The sequence below is a fragment of the Oreochromis niloticus genome, linkage group LG7, assembly GCF_001858045.2.
Source record: "Oreochromis niloticus isolate F11D_XX linkage group LG7, O_niloticus_UMD_NMBU, whole genome shotgun sequence".
Taxonomy (NCBI): domain Eukaryota; kingdom Metazoa; phylum Chordata; class Actinopteri; order Cichliformes; family Cichlidae; genus Oreochromis; species Oreochromis niloticus.
The window spans coordinates 48,013,641-48,034,338 of record NC_031972.2 but is presented as its reverse complement, the minus strand read 5'-3'; the positions used below and the strand labels follow the sequence as shown (position 1 = coordinate 48,034,338).

The window sequence follows — 20,698 nt, the reverse complement described above, 5'->3', positions numbered from 1 at the left end:
TTGTCAGCTGATCCCTTGACACAATATGATCACATAAAAACGTCAAATATTTGTTGTATTCAGAACGTTGAATGTTAAAATGTGCTGAATGCATTAGAATGTATTTCTGCCCCTTTACTCTAAAAATGTTAACACCATCAATACAGAAAATCATAATTTAATTTCCTCTGCAGTGAAAATTTTAAATCAGTTTAAATTCAAATTAAATCTCAAGCTGCTATTACTCAGTATATTCAAGTAGATTCAAGCTATTTTAAAATTCCTGTTATATCAAAAGCATATTTTTTTCAACTATGGGAAGCCTGTGAATTTGATTTATTAACTAAAACCCAAGGTCATCCTCTCTGGTGTTCTAGGGTATTATGCCAGAGCAATTTAGAATCAAACGTGACCAGTGGAATAGCAATCAGTATAATCTCTGTGTGTTCAGCCCTGTGCTGGATTCTCAGCGCTGTGCATCTTCAGGAACTGGAGGAATGTAATTGTCACTAAGATCATTCCTTTCTGTGGGCTAGTTCGGCCCAGCTGGAGGAAGGGAGAATGGGCATGGCAACTTCATTTATCAGGATCTCCGCTGTGGCTGGCTGGCCTGATAACCCAATCAAATGTCTAGTGTGACTAAGAGCCGTCTGGGCGAACACTAGGCTTTTTTCAGTTCTCCATGTGGAAATATCAATGAGGCTTTGTCAATGTGCCATTGTTGATAGCCAGAGCCCTGTGGTGTTAAAAACCTAATGCAGACTCTCAAAGAAAAAAAAGTCTCAATAATAATCTTTGTTTACTATTTTCTTTACATTTTCACACTATATTTGGACCTTGGCATTGAATGGCATTCCTGGTGTTGGTGTTAGTCGGCAGTGTGCCGGTAGAAGCTGAAAAGATTCTGGTTTGAGGCAGACCTAATGCTCGGGTCTTCAAGGTTGGCTGGTTTTTGGGCCTCTCTGGGGCTCAAGGCACAATGACCACATCTCTCAATGAGTGGAGCCACAGTGGACATGTTACTCAAAGGGCTTACTGCATGACAGGGAGCACGCCTCCACAGATACAAGAGAAAAATAGCACACTTTTCACTCTGAGGTGGATTTCATATAGCTCACAGTTCTGGTGTCAATATCTTGATTGTAGTTGACATTTAAGGGAATGCATAAGGCAAAGGGCATTCTTTAGATGTTCTCTGCTGCTTTCATGAAATGTGTTTGGTTTGGAATAATGGATTAAATTGTTAATGTACTCAGAGGGAGGTGGCGGTCGGATCATTCTGAAGTATTCCTAGATTTCTCTATACATTTATTTTTTACCCAAGCTGTGCACGTCTGAGGCTTTTACATAATCAGTCAAACTGCTCTCTGAGTTAAAATCTCAGTTTTCCCTGATTGAAGGATCATGATTAAAACTGTAGGTTTCCAAAGCCTGTGCCTGAGATCATGATATGCATGGTGCTTATGGAATTATTTAAACCTGTTTTATAATCCATGATTGTAGGTATGGGGTTTAAAAATAAAAAGGAGCAGTCGTGCCCTGAGAGCAGATTATGCACGGATCTCCACCACTCTGGCTTGGTTTCTGCCTCTATCTTTTTCTTTGTTTATTTCATTTCCTTTTTAAGTCTTTTCTATATGACTTTTCATAGATTTCATTTCTCCATTTGGTAACCTTTACTTTTGCTTATCATTATTCACAAATTAGATGAGACCATTAATATCTGATTTCCCAGAAATGTCTGTAATGCGTACTTGCATCTGGATCTGGGTTAGGTTTGCGTGTATCTCAAGAGCTTACAAGTTTATACAATGATACCCAATGGTACAGCCCACGGTGTATTAGTGGCATTCATTATATGCTTGCAGATTTTATGAATTTAGATTTTCTTCTTCCACTGCTGCCTTTTAAAATCAGGCGTTGTTCGCTGATGTAGCGCTTAATCTGTCCACAATAGGGCAACTACATGGAGGTCAACTTGATTGGATTCTCCACAGTCATCTGCAGCGAAAAAAAATCTAATTAAGCTTCAAGCACCTAAGTCAAACTCCCTAGGATTACCCTGGCCCTGCACCCAAAACCTGGTCCTGGGAGATTGTGATAACTCTACTCCCATAATCTGAAGCCTGGGAAGACTAGAGGGGGGTGTTGGCAGTGAAATCCATACAAACCGAATCTACCCACCTACCCAACTGCGGGGATAGCTGAGTCACGTAAAAAAAAAAAAAAATGACATAAATTAAGTTAAAATCAAACATCGCAGTGCGAGATTTACCAAAGTCGAGTTTGTGTTAACATTCAATGCCACAGCAGGACACAGTGCAAATAGCTACAGTGTGTTTCGAAGAGATAATGATAGAAAAAAAACTGATTTCATGCAGAGTTTCATCCGTATCGTTCACAATCCCCTGAGCTTTGAAGTCAAATTGGAAGTGTGTCTGTATGGGTGGAAACGACAGACAGATTACAGAACAGAAAACATGCTTTGAAAGAGCTTTTAACCCCCCACCCCCACCCCCTACCTCCTCCTACTCAAATCTGCCTTTTTCAGAGACAAATAAAACCCACCAAAGTATCTTCTCTTTTGTCCCAACTTTAAGATGTGGGTTGGATGTAGATTTTCCACTGAGCGAAAAGTCCATGTTTGTTGTGGTCACCACAGTCCTCGAAACAGCTTTTTTGTTCGGAAGATAACTCACAACGGGAGACCGCTATTGATCAGTCGTTCCCCTAAAGGAAATGGGGATGAAGCGGGAAGAGGGGAGGACAGTGAGGGGGTCAAGATGGGGTAAAAGACACGGATGTGCCAGTGACCAGGACATGGTCTCCATCTCACCAGGATGCAGCTAAAATATGGCTCTCTTCTTTTGATCCTGGAGACAATGCACCTGCTGGAGGCCTAAGGATTTGTCCTTTCCCCGTCTATCATCAAGGTATCACTTTATGTATGCGATTTGATTTTATGCATTTTCCTTCTTTTACTCATCGCCACAAAATTAAAAAGCTGCAAGAGCTTGTGATCTCTTCCTGCTTTCTCGCGGGAGTTGATTGTGAGTTGTTTTCTTTTCTCCCCTCAGTCTAGCATCAAAATGCAGCCAGACTGAAAGCTAAAAATGCTCTTTTGGCCCCAAAACAAAAGCCTCTGAATTAGTTTCACTCAGCCTGTTTATCTGAGCTGTGATTCAGCTGAAATGGGACTTTGGATATGAATTTTGAGTGGAAGCAAAGCGCTGGCAGAAGTGGCAGAGCCTTGTCCTTGACAGCCTTGTTGAATTAATTCCTTCCAAATGGCTGGTTTAAAGAATGAAAAGAAGAGTGTTGAATAAAAGCTAATACTGATCTGATGCTATCTACGGCACAGGTTCAATTTTTAACCATAGTGTCTTTTTGAAACCATCCATTTTTACCCATGTGACTCATATTGTGTGCGGAGTTAAAGCGTAATGGAATAGGTGGCCACCCAGGACAGCTTGTCATAGCACTTCAGTTTGATTGACACGCCACTTCTTTTTTTCACATTGGACATGGTAAAATTGTATAAAAGTGACTCTTTAGCATAACATTGGACAATTGCATGCTTAACCTCCTTCATTCTCTTCTGGGGCTCGATTAATTCAAACCGGAGCAACTTCAACATATCTGTGTTTTGTAATGCTAAAATTAGCAGAATCTGAGGCATGTGCTTGATGTGGTAATAGGGGAGGTGAATTTGTTGCTGTGGGCTACGTGGATGTGTACATCATTGTATAAATAACTTGTGATATATTACATTTTCTTTTAAAAATCAGGTGAGAAGCTGGAGTTTGAAGGTTCACTCCTGACCTCGGGAATAACAGCATCCATTCGATGTTTTTTCCAGCTTTCATCGACATCCTTGCTTCCTTCACATGCAGGTTATTTAGTTTTTATGAAACAGTTATTACCCTATACATTGGGTAGAATATTCTAATAGGAAATAATGAAAAAAAATTAATTGCTGTGGTGGTTAGCCCTGTTACCTCACATCAAGAAGGCCAAATCCACCATCTGTCCAGGTCCTTTCTAGGTGGAGCATAAGTTTTCTTTGAGTATTCTGGTTTCCTCCCGCAGTCCAAAAACATGCAGTTAGTGAGGTTAAGATAACTGCGCGCGATGCGATTGTCGATGCGATTGTCGATGCGATTGTCGATGCGATTGTCAATGCGATTGTCAATGCGATTGCGTGTCTGTTTCTGTGTTAGCTGCGTGACATGCTTTCAACCACATCCTTCCAGAGTACACCTTGCCTCTCACTTGATGGTAGCCGGGATAAACTACAGCAGCCATTGCAACTCTGAATTGGATAAACAACATATTTCTGGGTTTTACACTGATGGTGAAAAGTAACATGTCAACGTGCACACTCGGACCTGAAAAACTGCTGAGAGTCATTTAATTTAACAATTTAGTCAGTATCACATCAGATTAAAGAAATCATTGATCATAAAAAAATCAATCATTAGCTGCAACTCTAATAGACGTTGTTCAGTAAACACTGTATGTGCCTTCATATTGTTCAGCGCTAATGGGAACGTTTTGTGTTGGCTTCCAGAGTATCAATTCAGTCCTGAATACTCATTTGCTGAGTTTTAAACACGGATTTCTATGATTAGCTTATTCCCTTTCATCCAAAGCATGGCGGTATGTGGATTAAATATAACTCAAGATAACATCATATTAATCTGCAAAGGCTAATTTCAGTAAGTTCTGTCATTGTACTACAACTACCTTTTTCCCTCCTCTCCTCCATAACCTCATCTCCTACACAGAACTAACCCATCTTAGAGGAAATACTGAATGCATTATTTGGTATAAACAGCTCCACGTAAAGATGCATTTATTGGATCATTTATGATAGCGGGATACAAATGTTTCCCACATTTCACACAGTGGCTGATCTCAGTGGTTCCAAGTGCAAGAGCGCCGCTGTAAATGTTTAATGGCGAGTTAAGGGATAAGGGCCATCTTCTGTCTCTTTCTGCATAGTGTCTCATTCCAGTCTGGCCAAGCTCCAGTGCTCACTGCAGCATTCTGACTCACTATATTGCTGCATTGAGCCTAGATACAAAGCATCTCTGGAGACCTTTTAGCTCCGCTGGAGTTATGCAGTATATTGAGTAGGACAAACTTGGCCAGACGACTAGGATCATTTGTCACTTTAGTCGCGTGCACCTATATTTTATTTTTATGGCCTGACCTTCGGCTTCACAACCTCAGTGCGCAAACGGCAGACCACCAGCCACTAGCCCGCGTCACGGTCAAAGTGTCAGCGTTTCGGTGAAGCCCTGGCTGCTCTTCAATGGCCCTTTCACTGCCACTTGGTGACAATGCATTTTTTCCATGCCATAAAGCAGATGCTGTATTCTAGCAGTACAATACAGGGCCCATCTGAAACTGTTTACCATGTGAAAGGCACACCGGGATCAGGATGCCTACCACTGTGTGGGGCTTTTTGACTTGCCACTCTATAATGAGTGCACGCTGGAAGGAAAAGGAGCGCGCAGCTTTAACTGGCATTGTAATCACTGCATGGAGAGAGGAAATGCAGTATAAAGTGCTGATCCAGCCTATTCTTCCCAGGCCGGGGCTTTTTAGACCTATCTGAATACAGAGATTACTGTGACACCATATGAGCTTGTCAGCAGTTGCACCCATACCAGATAAATAGGGAGGAAATTTGCAGTTTACGTACCCACCTAAAACAGATTATGCTCTGAGTCATTTAATCTCTTATTCCACCGTCCCTGATTGATACAGCTGTGGCAAGTTTTCTCTAAGATGAGGTCTCTGATCTTTTCTGACCTCTTTCTCTGGAAGTCAAAAATCAAGAACTAACAAGTGGAAACATCTTGACTGCAGAGGCTTATCCGGTGTAACAGAAAACCCCCGCAGTTAAATCATTATCTTTGTGCGACTAGTACCTGTCTTCTCTTGTGTTGCTGTTTGTTGTCGACAAGTTGATGACGCTCAGTTTGTTCCAAGTTGTCTGCCCTCAGGCCTCGCTTTGTTATGAAGTCTCACCTCTCCACCTCTTATGGGAAAAACAACTAAGACAGCGTTAAACCAGCCCTAATGGTGGACTTAGTGGTGGCTTGACAGCAAGACGTGTAGTGAGTAATTAAGCACTCAAGTAGTGAGGGACCCTGAAAGGCCAGAGGTACCCAACCTCACAGACTGGTCACAGTCAGGTTCCTCTCCACCCCTAGAAGGGGTGTCAGAGACAGGGAAGGTACTCCTGAAGCTAAGGTCTCTTTTGCCCTTCGGCACCACTTACAAGAGCTCTCTAAGGCCTCCAGCTGGTCATCAGTCATGTCAAGGACACGCATCATTCATGTCAAGAGCCTGAAGAAATAACAGCAGCGCCACAGACACAGGAGCGCAGATGGGGATGTTTTTAAGTATATTTAAATGACACCTTGGAGGAAGAATGGCACTGTGGGAAATACCTGCAGTGGTTGCAGCTGGCTGAGTGTTAAGATGAACTCACTCGCACATTCCTGCTGTTTATAGTTAATTTTGAGCAGCATTCTGTATCAAGTTAATGCATGCATTGCAATAAGTTTGCAGAGAGATTTCTGGTTCACATAGGTTTTGAGTGTTTGGCTTCTCGTGGGTTTTATAAGGTTAGTATTGCAGAGTTTTAGCAAATACTCAACAGTTTACTGTGACATTTAATCCTGAATAGTCTAATAACCCCAGTAATGCTTTTATTTAGTGCCTTATTTTATAGACGTCTAGACTTGCAGAAGGCTTCAGTTTGCAAAACCTGCTGTAGACTTTCTAATAACATCCTCATTTTTAATGTATGTGTGTGTGTTTTCTTTAATTGCTATTGAGCAAATTTTGGCTTTCTAAAACACTTGTCTATCTTGATAATTGCACACATTAAACCTGATAAACATCAGTATACTGGCATTGGCGTTGTGGGCATGTTTGGGCGTGCCGATTGGCATTTAGCTCAGAGCATCACTGTGCACAGTTTCACAGAGCTGCACAGTGTCGTAGTCCCCCTAAGCAGCTTTTCTAAAGAGTATATCCATTTAATAAACTGTTTTAAAGACATTGTTGTTCAATGGGAAGCAGACACAGGCAAATATGCACCATTAATGAACAGACAACATGCCAGTTTAGCTCCAGACAACTCCAGAATATTTTTGATTTTCTTATTTTTTGTGTTTATACACCAGTTTGCATGTAATCATTAGTTATTATTAATTTCTAGGCCAAAAGCATGTCTTTTGTCCTGTCTGCCTCCCCTGACCCCCAAGCTCAACAGATGGCTGCCCCTCCCTGAGCCTGGTTCTGCTGGAGGTTTCTTTCAGTTAAAAGGGAGTTTTTCCTTCCCACTGTCGCCAAAGTGCTTGCTAATAGGGGGTTTGATTGTTGAGGTTTCTCTCTATGCCTGTAGGGTGTTTGTAGGGACTGTTGTTGTGATTTGGCACTATATAAATAAAATTGAATTGAATTATTACACTCTTAATGGATGAGTTAAACATTGCCATGAAAGCATTCAGAACTGTCACATGTATTATTTTCAGTGGACTTTAGGGCAACATGGCTAAATAATTTTAACCTTTTCATGCATGAATTATGACATTATTTTTTCTTAAATATTTTTATTCATCTTTAGGCATGAAAAGATGAATGAGAGAAAAATCCTGATTGAGGTTGTCATAATTCCTGCTTGACAGGGTTAAATAACAACAATTACAATGAAACATGTCATACATCTATAATGACATTAAACGACCAGTGGGTGGCAGGGTATGTAATAACACATCACTGTCCAATGTAGTGGTTTATGTGTATGCCATCAACACTGACACAAATACAAGAAAACAGCCTTTGCATAGCTGTCCACTGTAGTGACCACTATGCGTGAAAGGGTTAAAGTTCTACTTTATTTGAAAATAGGCAAATAAGTCAGAAGTTGCATCCTACTTCATTTTATGTGCTATAAAGCAGTTGTTTACTAGTTTATTTTTCCACTCCAGGAAGAGACTTGGTGTGAATAAATAACAGTGAGTAAGGGAAGAGCACTTTTAAGTGTGTTGTCAACACTTTCACATTTTTTGAATCGAAAAAATTGCCATCTATTCACCCAAAAAGCATTCCATCACTTTTTCTTCTTATGCTACTGTCTGCGCTGTCATCTAAGTTATTTTAGCAGGGAGCATCTGTCCCATTTTGTTGTATCATTTCCCTGAGGAGTACACGGCATCTTGTCACAACCGGAGAAATGTTAGTTTTCCTTATCAAGAACGAAGCCGAGGGAACGCAGACCACAGAGACTAACCCATATACAGTGGAGGCTGTGTGAAATCCCTCCAGCTGCAAATAACTGAGCATGTCGCACAGATACCAGAGAAACCGTATCACTGAGCAAACCCGGGCCTGTAAAAGACAAAGCTTGTCTCCAGAAAATCAAGTGAAGGCTTTTTTTTTCTTATGCTCTGAGCCAGTGTCTCTGACATTGTGCATTCAGGCAGAGCTTGTCTTTTAGCTTCGTTGTGTCACTAATTTATTCATTTAAGCGGTTGCAGCCATATTCAAAGACAATGGCGCACAAGCTGTGAGTTGAATTAACCTCAATAATTATGCAGTTCTGAGGAAAGAAAAGCCCAATTGTTAGATACTCCTCAAAATTCCTGCCCCCTTCTGTGCTTAACATCCAACTGAATAGATTACTAACCGCAAGAAAAATCCAACCTTTCCCTTTAAAGCATCCTCTTGGATCAACAGGACGGTGCACTTTGACATTTGTTTTCGTGGTATTTGCATCGCATCCTCCAAGGTCAAGCTTTCTGTTTATGTTTGCACTACTGATGATTTTCATACTCAGCCTAATGGAAGTATCTATCCACTGTGAATGCATTTGCAAGGGATCCATTTTCTCAAAACACCATACAGGAATGCACTTTTAAGTGATTCCAATAAAAGCATGGTTCAAAGTGCTAATGGCACATGTGATCAATACGCAAGCTTTTTTACTGCATTTGAATCCATCAGATGTACACATCAATCCAAGGGCCATTTGAGTTGCAACAATAAGTTTATGAATATTCTATTGTGTATCGCATTACTTTGATTTATTCCCACTAAAGGAGCTCATACTGTTAAAACACAGCGCATTATAATCCTGTAGCTTTAAGTCGATGTGAAGCCAAACATTTGGCTAGCACAACAAGCATTGAAAGAAATTTCATTGACATGGATTTATAAGAAAAGGAAAAACATCAGTTTGTAGAAAACATCAGCTAGCCCTCCAGGGTTTACATGCTAAACAAAAAGTCTGTCTGCACTTGGCGCATATGAGTGCTAACAGATTTCTTGTTTATGCTAAAAACCTTAAGTCAGTAGATCAGTTCAAAGTTTTGATATATAATTAGTCTTTTATCTGAAAAGTGCCTGGCATGTGTTTCTCACAGCTCCTCAAATTTGAGAATTTGAATAATCTCTGTCTGATCTAAATTTCAGTACATTTAGTGCTGCCCAGTCTGCAATCTGGGAACGTGAATGTGGGCCTTGAGAAGCTGGGATCGTCTTCACTGTGTTCAGGCTGTTATAACACCTGGTCACAGCTGGCAACAATAGAGATGTTGTGAAGTGTTGGCTGGATGTGAAAAACATCAGACAAACACAACAATAACAGAAGCCCATTTGCATCCTCCACTCAGCTGCTAAAGTAAGGGCAGCCAAGATTCTGGCTAATGCATAAGACGTTGTTGGAGATGAAAGTCTCACTGCGACAGTGTTCCTTGTGCTCAGCCTGCTTCAGATGAGGTGCGGTGATGGATCTTGAGAATAGCAAGCCCGAGGATGTGGTTTTAGTCATGCATTTCTAAGAATAGAAACACCAAAAAAAAGCTCTCGTGCTTGGTTTAAAAACTGAGATAATTTGTGCTTTAATGATTCAGGATCAATAGCTGTGATATGTGTTGTCCTCTAACTACATGGTCATTCCCACATTCAAACACAGTTTTGGTACTGCAGTTTGTGGCCAGTACCTTCTCTCTAGACAACCTGCATTCAGTGTGCGTGTGCATGTGTGCGTTTGGGTGTGTTTGGGGATATATGTGAGGGTGAATTATTGATGCAGTGTAAATCCAATCTGCCTCATGGCAGGTGTGCTGCGTTCTGTTTGCTCTGTGTGTGTCTGTGTGTGTGTGTTTATGTGTGTGAGACATTGTCAGAGAGGAGGAAGGAGCTGTGCTGCAATTAAAAGGCAGCGCAGTCTGCAGTCCTGCCCACACAGATACAGCTGTAGGCATAGAGGCTATAGGCTCAGTGTACCTTGCATCCACACATGACCACTAGAGTGTTCACGAACATGGAAAACAGAGTCCTTCTCACTCTCCCTCCTCCCTCCACTCCTTTTCTCGATCTGTTGAGCGGTACAGTTTGCTTTTTTTCCCCTTCTTTGCTTCCCCTGCCACCCTTCCTTCTCTCACCCTCTGTTTCCTGTGCTTTTTCTACTCTTTTCTCTCTCACGCAAACTTTACAGTGTGCCACACTTGAGCTGCAGCAGTCTGTTATTGTGCAGCATGCACAAGCTGCTAAGAGTCGAGTGGTGATATCATCCCATTGTCCCTGTGCTGTCACCTGCACCACAGAGCATGGAGGCGAAAGAGAAAAAAAAGATGAGAGGAAAAGAGAAGTGGATGTAGGAGAAAGGTGGAGAAGGAATGAGATTAGAGTGTGAGGGAGGGATGGAAACATCCTGATGGGCATGGAGGGCTGCTTTGTCTTCCTCCACTGGGGCCAGTTAGGGAACACCAACCGCTGCAAAGACGTGTTTTTCAGGGCAAACAGAGACGGCCAGACTTTGAGTACAAATATATTGGTTTGGATATGTATTTACCTCATATATCTATAGAAGCAAGACAGGGAAGAGAAGGTTGAAGGAAGAGAATGTTGATTATTTTTTCCTATAATTAAAAAAAATCAAATAAATTTTGTCCCAGGTTTATAAATTGTTGCAGTAACTTTGCTATTAAGGATGTGAGGATCCTGGTATCTGACACAACAGAAAGAAACTGATACTACCGTACACAGGAATATTATTTATGAGTATGACAATTAAAATACAAATACTAATAGTCATGTTCCTGTATAGGATTTTAAAAGTTTCCCAGCTTTACAGAAAGAAAAACTCTTATTGCAGACTGACTAGACTGTTCTAGTAATACTCCATTAGGTTTAACAGTATGTGAAGGTTGTTGCAAACTGCCCGTCGAGACTGCAGCCTTTTTGTCTCTGCCCCCTGCTGCTGTGGCCGCCTGCTCTCGCCTCCTTTCCAAGCTCACCAACAACGAGTCTATTAACAGCCCAAGGCAATGCTTTTAACGTGAAATGTACAGGAAGTGTTATGATTTACTCACCAGAACAAAACGTTTTGGATAATCTCCCTCTCTCGCCGAGATCTGGATTTGGAGTTTGTTACAACTTTCACGTCTGTAAATCAGCGGCTCAAGTTACAGATGTCTTACCTGAAATGGTGGATACTGTCTTTAGCAGTAAAGAAGAAAAGGCAGAGGAATGATTAACATGAAATTACAAGTGAAAACAGCCAAGCCATTACAGAGGTAATTTCACCATCCCCTCAGTGTTTTCCTTGACCTTTAGTTATGTGTACCAGCCATTAGCCCAGTGGTAACGCACACTGTGCACACGACAGGGGATTCATGTTTTCATTGATGTAGTCACACATACAAAAACAAACATTTGTGGAATCATCGGTTGTTTTTGAGAAGGCGTACTTCCTGGATTCAACCCACTTTTATTTGAGGTGTAATTTGGAAGGGATACATATAGTCTTCAGTATCCAAAAAACTCTCTTTTCAAAATAAAATTAAAATAGCTGTATTTTCACAGTAAAGTCAGGTTTAACCTACAAAAACTCCAACACGTTTCAGCACACAGGCTTGGATTCAGTCCATGGACACACTGAATCCTTCTACATATGGTGTTCAAGCAGTAACAAGCTTCCACCTAACCCAGTAAGTGTGAGTGCAGTATTCCACTACTAAAGCTCCACCAATAGGAGAACTCATATAATATATCAGCATCAAGCCCAGCCTTACACCCAAATTCACTTCAGATCAGACAAGAAGACAAACACATGAAGAAGAACACATAACAACATCAAACATAGTTGACACAAAATGCATCTTTAAAGGCACATAGTGGTTATGAGAAAGAAGTAAAATGTGTAGAATTTGTGGAATCGTGTTGGAATCTCAGGTATGAATAGCCAGCACCTCCACACCTTAGCGGTCCTTTGCACATCTGCACCTTTCATTTGTGTGTGTTCTCCTAACAGACACATCTGTCTCCCTCCCTTTGCATTTTTATCTCAGCAGCAATATCATGTGTGCGTGTACGTCTGTGTGTGTGTGTGGCAGCCTCAGTCTGTTGTAGACAGCCTGATTATACCCTTCAGCACAGTCTCCTTCACCGCTCCACTCATGACGACTGATGTCACTGACACTCCCCCCTCTATCCAGGTTTTTTTTTAATCTCAGGAGTTTTTGCATTAAAGACAGAGCAGAAACTTTAATTTCCTTGTTTCTGCTCTTGAGCCACTGCACGTGATATAGACTTTATATCAGGGCGTCACTCGGAAGCTGGTAATTTCATCTCTCTGCTTATGGAAAAGAGAGAGAGAGAGCAGGGCTAAACTTGTTTTCCCTGGATTTGGCTTTTCCGTCTGCTCTCAGTCCAAGTGTGTTGTTGTTTGTTTGAGGCGAAGCTTTGATTGTGCTCAGAGAAAGCAAAGACTGTCTGAACTTTATCTCCTCATTCATTGCAGGCTCCTATACCGGCTGTGTGTTTTTTGCTTTAGAATTTTTGAGGTCTCAGTATGTTACATTTGGTATGTAACATGAACCTACATTTAAAATGAAATAATAGCTGTGTTTGTTGACATCCCTGACTGCTCCTGTATAGTCTTGAGAGATTGCAGTTGCGTTGAGGAGACAGGTGGTATGAGAGCTGGAAAGAGGACTCAGATGAGGATGAAGATGAAGATGGAGAAGGGAGCAAACTCTCCTTTGTCTTGCTGCTGCCACAAACATGCACTTCAAAGATTCCTTCTGGAGACACTCAGGCAGCAAAGTTAAGTGAAATTCCTTTAGCTGCTCGTAAAGTAATAGGTTAATGCTTAATGCACAGCTTTAAATTAAACTTCCGTCCATTCATCCGTCTCTAGCTGGTGTGCAATGCATCAGAGGGGCAGGTTGTTTGTGCTTATGGTCACAGAGTTGCCAACGGTAATGAACAGCCGGGATGACGCGCCCCGTGCAGCATCGATCGCACACTCTCACAGACGGTGGATGGAAATTGGTCCTGGTGGGGAAGCAAAGGAGGTGCACACATGCCTGCGCCTTCTGTGGACACATATGGACGCGGGGATCAGTGCACATGCACATACTGAGAGAGAGGGAGTGAGGGTGTGTGTGTGTGTGTTGGGGAGTGGGTGTATTGACATCTATGGATGCTTACTGCTCACTGGGCCGAAGATGATCTTCTTATGGGTGACAGTATGGAGCATATAGAGGAGGAGATCTGCTTGGGGGGCTTTTCTCTAGCGTTGGTGCAGAAAAACTCTTGGATGTCTTCCACCTCCCCTCGTGTCCTCAGCTGGTGGTCTCTGCAGTTGGAGACAAGCCTCATGCACACACCATGTCAAACCTGGCTGCAGCACTTCCTCTCTTGCTTCATTATCACATGAATGGTTGCCATATTGCTATATACTGTATGGCTATTGTTGGCAAGTCACTCAAGTCTTTGGCTTGAACATGGTGAGCTAACAATAGCCACAGGAGGAGGAATTTCTGTTTCAGTGGCCGAAAAAGCAGTTAAGGTGTTCCACATCTTTGAAGCTAAATCTTAGTGTGGGGATTATTACTGCAGTGTCAGTTGTTATTCATTTAATTTCTAATGCGATTGCACTCACCAAATCGAGTGCTGAAATCGGGAAACACAATAACATCGCTATAAAAACGTTCACATGATCAGAATGATTGCAGACTATTACAGTTTGGCCATATTATCTGGACTGCTTGAGAGTTAAACCTGAAAATAAGCACTCTGGAAATATCCATATAATCCTCTATTGCAGAGGAAAGCTGAGCAACTTAGCAAACAAGAAGGTAGAAAGGCTGTACAAACAAACATAAAGATGCCTCTGACAATATTATAGTTAAGTCAGCAAGTACATTGTTTGTATTGACAGTTGTAAGTTTGTACTTCTTCTGAGGCCTGTGATGTTGATGTGTGGGATTACCGGGTCCTAATGGAAAATTGTGGTTTATTACAGCATAGGTTTTGTTTTTCTGACCCTTTTGTGCTGTCTGTTATTATAACACGGGAATCCCCAAAGAGCTAGAATCAAATGCCTTTGTATATGGACAATAAGACCATCAGACAGGTTTTACAAGTCCATGTTAGCTTTGTTATTTGGAAGAGAAAAGAAGTGGACAATAAAACCCACAAAGTCTTTGTTGTTGTTATGTTCACTCACAGCTGTTCTGAGTAATGAGGGGACTTTAGTGGCCTTACAGATGTACTAACTGTACTTTTTAAGTTCTAATTAAGCTCCTTTAATCTAAGCTTATTTAAAACTGGTATGATTGTCTCATTGTTGTTACTTTTGCTGCATATGATAGCTCAGTAGATTGCTATGATTCATATCATTGATGGTACCATTCCATATTTCTTCCCACTACAACAGATTCCATGCTAACGGAAAGTTTTGGTAAAATCACAAACTGTATATCAAAGATGTTAGCCACTGTCACATCAGCCACAGTTTAGTGAGTTCCTGTTTTAAAACTCTGAAACAAACCTTTCCTACAACATTCTTTTGTTTTGAAACTGGGCATGATGAGCCAGGTGGGGCAAAGGTAACAAGTTAGGGCCATACAGCTTATCCTGCTTTATCCATCTTGTTGACGCTAATGGACACTGTAAGTTATATAATAAGCACATTGTATCCGATAAGATGTTAAATTACTATTTCACAGTATAAAGGCATCAAGAAAAAGTATACTCAAGTCATAAATGAAGTGAAACAAACCTTTTACACAATACAATTTTACTTATTTTGTCAGTCTCCCCCTGCTGGCCATTAGAAGGAATGCAGAAACCAAATTAAAAGTAAGCACACAGTTTATATGAAAAGAAATCTTTAATCTTTAAAGTGATTTTATTTGCCTTCATTTAGAAAGTGTTTCAAAAGCTTAGATCATAGCAATATTGGCCTTTCTGCTCTTTTTTATGACTGACTTTTTACAATGTTGATCTTAGACATTAACCTGTGAGTACAGTGCTATTATAACTACTACAAATATGTGTTTTATATTGAAGTAAAATTAAACAGAATTGTCCCCGAACAATTTAGAGTACATAAATTGAACTGATGTTATAAACGGTTAGTAGCACGAAGGAAATAAAGAGACCGCTGCTGCTCTGGCTTTTGTTAAATTGAACTATTGTGTGTTTTGAATTGTGTCAGGGTCTTTGAGTAGAAAAAAAGAAATACGATACAGAGCACTACAGGTCCTTAACCTCAGGGATGGCCTGTGTGTGGTAAATCTCTCCCTTTCTACACATGCTTTGTTTTTTTTGTTTTGTTTTTTACTGTGCTCGCTCTGCCTCTCTCTCCCTCCGTCCTTTTCTTTTCCCCTCCATCATCCTCCCTGTTGTCTTTGAGCATGTTAACACTCCAGCCCTGTCAGTGAGCCTCATGGCACCATGGAAACCAGTCACACCATTCTCTACTGGTGTGTTCCTGTGCGCGCGCGTGTGACCGTGTGTGTTTGTGTGCCGATAGGCGGGATCGGGGTCTTGTTTAGTTTTTTTTTTAAAAAGCTGAGGAGAGGTCGCGGCCGTCCCTAGGGCCGTCTTTCTGTAATTCATGTAAATTCCCTTAAGACGCCGGCTGCTTTGTTTTCCTCATTGTTGCAGCTGAATCCGATGCCTCTGTCATCAGCGCGGCTTGTTGTAAAATGCTTTCTGTTTCCCCGTGAAATTCCTACACCTTCATTTAGCTCCTTTGATACTTTACCAGTTACCCCACGTTATCTCGTGATAGTCTTGGTACATGATACCTCAGACACCTGATCTCCTCGGTGTTATTGTGTCCTAATGAGTTCAGGCAGAGTTAACAAGACAAAAATTGATGCAGACATGGACGAGGACGGTTCTGCCGTGTCCTGTCAGACCATTTTAATGCTTTTATTGCTTTATACAGAAGCACATTTAAACAGTTTATTAACTGAAATTTGACCTGAAAACAAGACATAAAACATTACTGTAAGATATACTCGAGCAAACAAGCGTGGAAATGATGTATTAGGAGCAAACTTTAGACGGCTAAATCATCCATGCTTGTCTTTTCTTTCTGTTTCTGACAGGCAGTGAAGTATTTCAAGTGTCCCCCACCCACCCGCCCGCCCAGCCTCGATAGCCTTGTGAACCCAGCCTCTTATTCTCTCTCCAGGCCAATCATATTTCACTCCCATTCACATTTCTGAATAGGAAGCTCAAAAGAGTCCCCGCCAGAGACAAACGAATTTATGAGTGTGCACAAACAGTCGCATGCACACTGTGCGCAGCTCCAGTTACGAGGGCCAGGTCTAGACGGCAACATGAACGTTTTTTTATTTATTTTTTTTCTGTTAAAAGTTTCTATTGAAATATGCAGTTGCCATTGAAATATCGTTCTTCTATTGGTGTCTTGACAAAGACCGGGGAGGGTGCCCGTCCTATCTCAGTGTGAGACTGAAAGAGCAAATGGGCCGGCAGGGATCGCCCAGTGTCTCTGCACTACGGAGTCAGTGTGCAGAAATAATGCCCATTAGACTTGGTCAATCACGCCCCTCGCTCAGTGAAATATGGCCCTTTCACTCATTTCATACCACAATACGTACACCTCACTGCTATCCATCATCTCCCTGAAAGACGTCCGCCACAATGAATGCTTTTATTTATGATAAAATTTTTTTGTTTAAATTAATGGCTTCTCATGCAGAGACGGTGGATGCTGAGAAAGTTCAACACACTGAGTTATGTTTACACAAAGGGACGACAGAAGCTGTTCATTAGCAGATTAAGCTGGAATTGCAGTGCAAAGGTTTGGAGTCTCTCGACCACCAGTGACACTCTGATGGTCTGTGGGCTGATGTTTTCATCATCGCAAGTGGGTGGACGTTATGTACTCACAGCGATTTGCAACAATGACCATGTTGTGAAGCCATTCAGCATTTCCCACTGGAGCAGACAGATGTCATATGCCATGGAGTATTATGAAGTGGGTATTCCCAAAAGCGCAACCAGTGAATGGAGACCCTCTCTTTTTTTATGCAAACATTTGAACAATGAAAAAACACTTCAGTAAAAGTGAAGAAGAACTATTAACTATGTATAGTAATTAATAATAGCTTAAAGATGAAATATCTACAAGTGCAATCCCTCTTTGAACAAATGTGATTGGTCAATAGAACTTAAGCTATGAACAAAAACCAAAAATGTGATAAACATTGTGCCAATGGTGTCAAAACTCCTGTCCTTTGCCTACAAATTCTGCACATTAATATCCTGATATCTATCTTTAGAGAGATATGTTCCATTGTACTATGTCCACTTACTGTATGCCTATTTTTAAGCTATTATACATCTCTGTGCATGTATGGAAGTGTGCCTTTTGGAATTAATGTGTGATGCTGTGGTTGTTTTTTTTGTTTTTTTAAATTTTCTGACAATTACGAGTCACAGATCAACAAAAACTGTGAACCGCTAGTTTAATCTCTTGTAATTCTAAATATTTTGCACTTTTAAAATCATAATTCGAATAGTTACTTGTAACAAAAGAAAATAGCAGTTTTAAAAGTTACTCTGTGGAGCAAAGTGGAAGCATAAAGTAAGATGGTGAAAAAACTCTGGAGTAAATACGTGTGCTTTTTGAATACTAGGTTTGAGGTCCTTGTTCAGTCGGAGGGACAATCCTCTTTGATGCAGATAAAGTTACATTTTCAGTGCTTTTGCAGTGAGGGGGTGTTATTTAAGGCTGGGCCCAGAGAAAAGTGACTCTTTCAAACCATTGTTACCCTCTGCAACCATAGCTAACGGACGTCAAAAGACTTTTCACATCTATTCTTTTAAAATGGGTTGCAATAATGCTGGCGAGGAGTCTGCAATAAATAAGCTTCCTCTCACTGTGTCAGCTAGATTAGATTGCATGGGGACATCTGTTGAGTGTAGGTGAGTACTTTCTCTGGTGTCTAACTGTATGGGAAAGGAAGTCCTTCGGATGTGCCTTGAGGCTTTTTACTCTTTTTTTTTTTTACGTTGCTGTTCAGCCTCCACCCTCTATTGAACGCCTCGAAGGCCGCATTGATTCGAGCACAATCAGTGCGGCTGACAGTTATTTTACTGTAGACTGGGTGCAGTTTGATTTAACATGCAATTATAGTGCCACTGTTGCTTTTATGCTCTGCCAGATTCATATAGCAGGATGTTGCGCTTCTGTCATTGCCTCATTCTGCAGACTGTTACGTCTTAAAAAAACAAATAACTTTAAAAATATTTAATGCTCTTGCATAAACTACTAAAAATTGCCACCCAGTAACTATGTGGATTCTGCAAGCAGTTCATGTGATACCAGGAAATGTTTAACCTCTATTGTAGAGAGACAAAAGGTTGTTTTAATCCCACTGTGAGAGGGGAGGGAGGGTCAGGGGAGGGTTTTTTTCTTTCGTTTTTTGGAGGAGGGGTTTTGGGTGTGCGAGGGAACCAGCCCCTCTCCCTTTACTGTCAGTCAGTTACAGCAGACACGTCGAGAAGTAAACAACCACCGGGATTATGACAGATGAACTGGCTTTATGCAATGAATGCACAAACTGAGGCAACTTATCCTTACTGACACATACGGAGATAAAGGTGATGTATCGGCTTTGTGGTTAAATGGCATTTAGGGGCACAGTGTCTCTGTTTTGCTCCGTAAGATCTGCATAAGTCATCTTCTTAAGTTTTGAATATGGTTTTGTTTTTGTGAAAAGTGCTGAAATATCCTGGATGATTAAACCACTTCAGCAGTTATTTGATTTTAAAAAAGGAACCATTATTATTATTTGCTGTTGGTTTCAGTTCATTGATAATATTAATTATTAATCAGGAAAAATATCAAATAATTGCTGCTTTCAACTTCTCGTTGATGACTGTGTGTTGGTCTTCTCTCTTTTATATGATTTAAAATGAAATATTTTGTGGTTTTGAACTATTAATGAGCATTTGATGGTGTTGCTTTTTGCTTTTTAGAGCTCACGCTGGTTGTTTTATCACATGTTGGTGTTGATTGACGATTATTTTTGAAAATTAAGTAAAGTAGTCATCAGTCTGAAAATGTTTACTAAAACATTTTGAGATTTGGTTTCGTCTTGTACTTGTAGCCTGTCACTCTTTGACAGATGAAGCTGTGGGTGTTTTCCTTGTGGTAAAACCTACAGACTGGTTTTGCAGCTCAGGTTTGGTATTAACACGTTCATAGAGATTTTGCACCTTTCCAGCGCTTGCACAATCAACAAATCCTCTTCATTTTGTTGAGCCTGCTTGCTTTCAAATGGAATTTCAACAAAAAAACAGAACCTCTCTCTATCTGCAAGCCATGTCCTCTAATTTAAATTCAATATTTCTTCCCTCTTTGGCAATAATGACGCTTCATCGGGAGAACGGTATCATCTATAGCCACACTCTGCCTCTCATTAGGCGAGAGTCTAAAATTAAACCAACAGGCTGCCTTGCCAACGCTGAGCCCCCTTCCCCTGTTAATGGACACAGGAACACACACGCAAACGTACAGCTAAGAACAACACAGCCTGGAAGAGAAAACCAACCAGACCCTCATTAGAGGAATGACACTGTGCTAATTAGCATTTCTACAGTGAGCCATGCTTGTTTCGCCTGTTGACATTTCACCGGACATGCCGTATATGCAGTATATGCGTCTCTGCTCTATTTTGCATGAGATGACAAATGAAAAACAATGTTCTTAGAAGCAGGTATTCAGCAGTGTACTAACAATGCTGTCTTTGCTTTGTGACATCAATTAAATGTATGCATTTCAGTTACCTGACACGCTTTTTTCTCAGCTTACTTCACTGTTGTAACAAACAGAGTTTAGTCAGTGTGTTCTGTTTATAGAATACAAAGTCTTATATATTCAGATGGCTCAAAAAAGATGTGAATACCATCTCAAGATTACTTATTTTTGATGCATTTTAATAAATTTACTTTTGGCCTCTTTGAAGCGCCATAAGATATACATACTGTTTACTTATTATAAGTGTGTAAAGCTGAAATTATTAGCAATCTGTTATTTCTTGCACATTATTCAAACATAATATATTTTTTAATTTGGTTTTGATTTGCTTGTTGACTCTAATTCAAATAGATATCTGCTCTCTTTGTAGCTCTGGTTTGGTCTCCACCAACTCCTGATGACAATATCAGTATATCTCTATCTTTCCTAACTGCTAAATGCTTCACAGTGTTAAGCAGCTATTCTAAAACTTTGTTTGTGGGTTGTTGATTTGGCAGGGTGTGTACAGTTTGCTGGTATGCTGTTAACAAAAGGATATAACCCAGACAATAAGCAGAATGACACAAAAGAACTGAAGGGGTGAGCACCAATGTGTGTTCA

At 40.8% G+C, this 20,698-nt stretch overlaps 1 protein-coding gene across 19 annotated transcripts in view; it reads left to right on the top strand.

The window, feature by feature from the left end:
* Positions 1 to 20,698, top strand: part of LOC100708883 (neuronal cell adhesion molecule) — a 74,440-nt gene that overhangs the window by 6,773 nt on the left and 46,969 nt on the right. The window contains exon 1 of one of the 19 annotated variants that reach the window (XM_005450983.4): positions 18,816 to 18,939. The exons of 17 other annotated variants lie outside the window; for them this stretch is intronic. The gene's annotated coding sequence lies outside the window, so the exon portion shown is untranslated. Of the gene's footprint in view, positions 1 to 18,815; positions 18,940 to 20,698 lie in introns of those variants that run through there. One more of the 19 variants, XM_019361752.2, reaches the window with a different exon arrangement.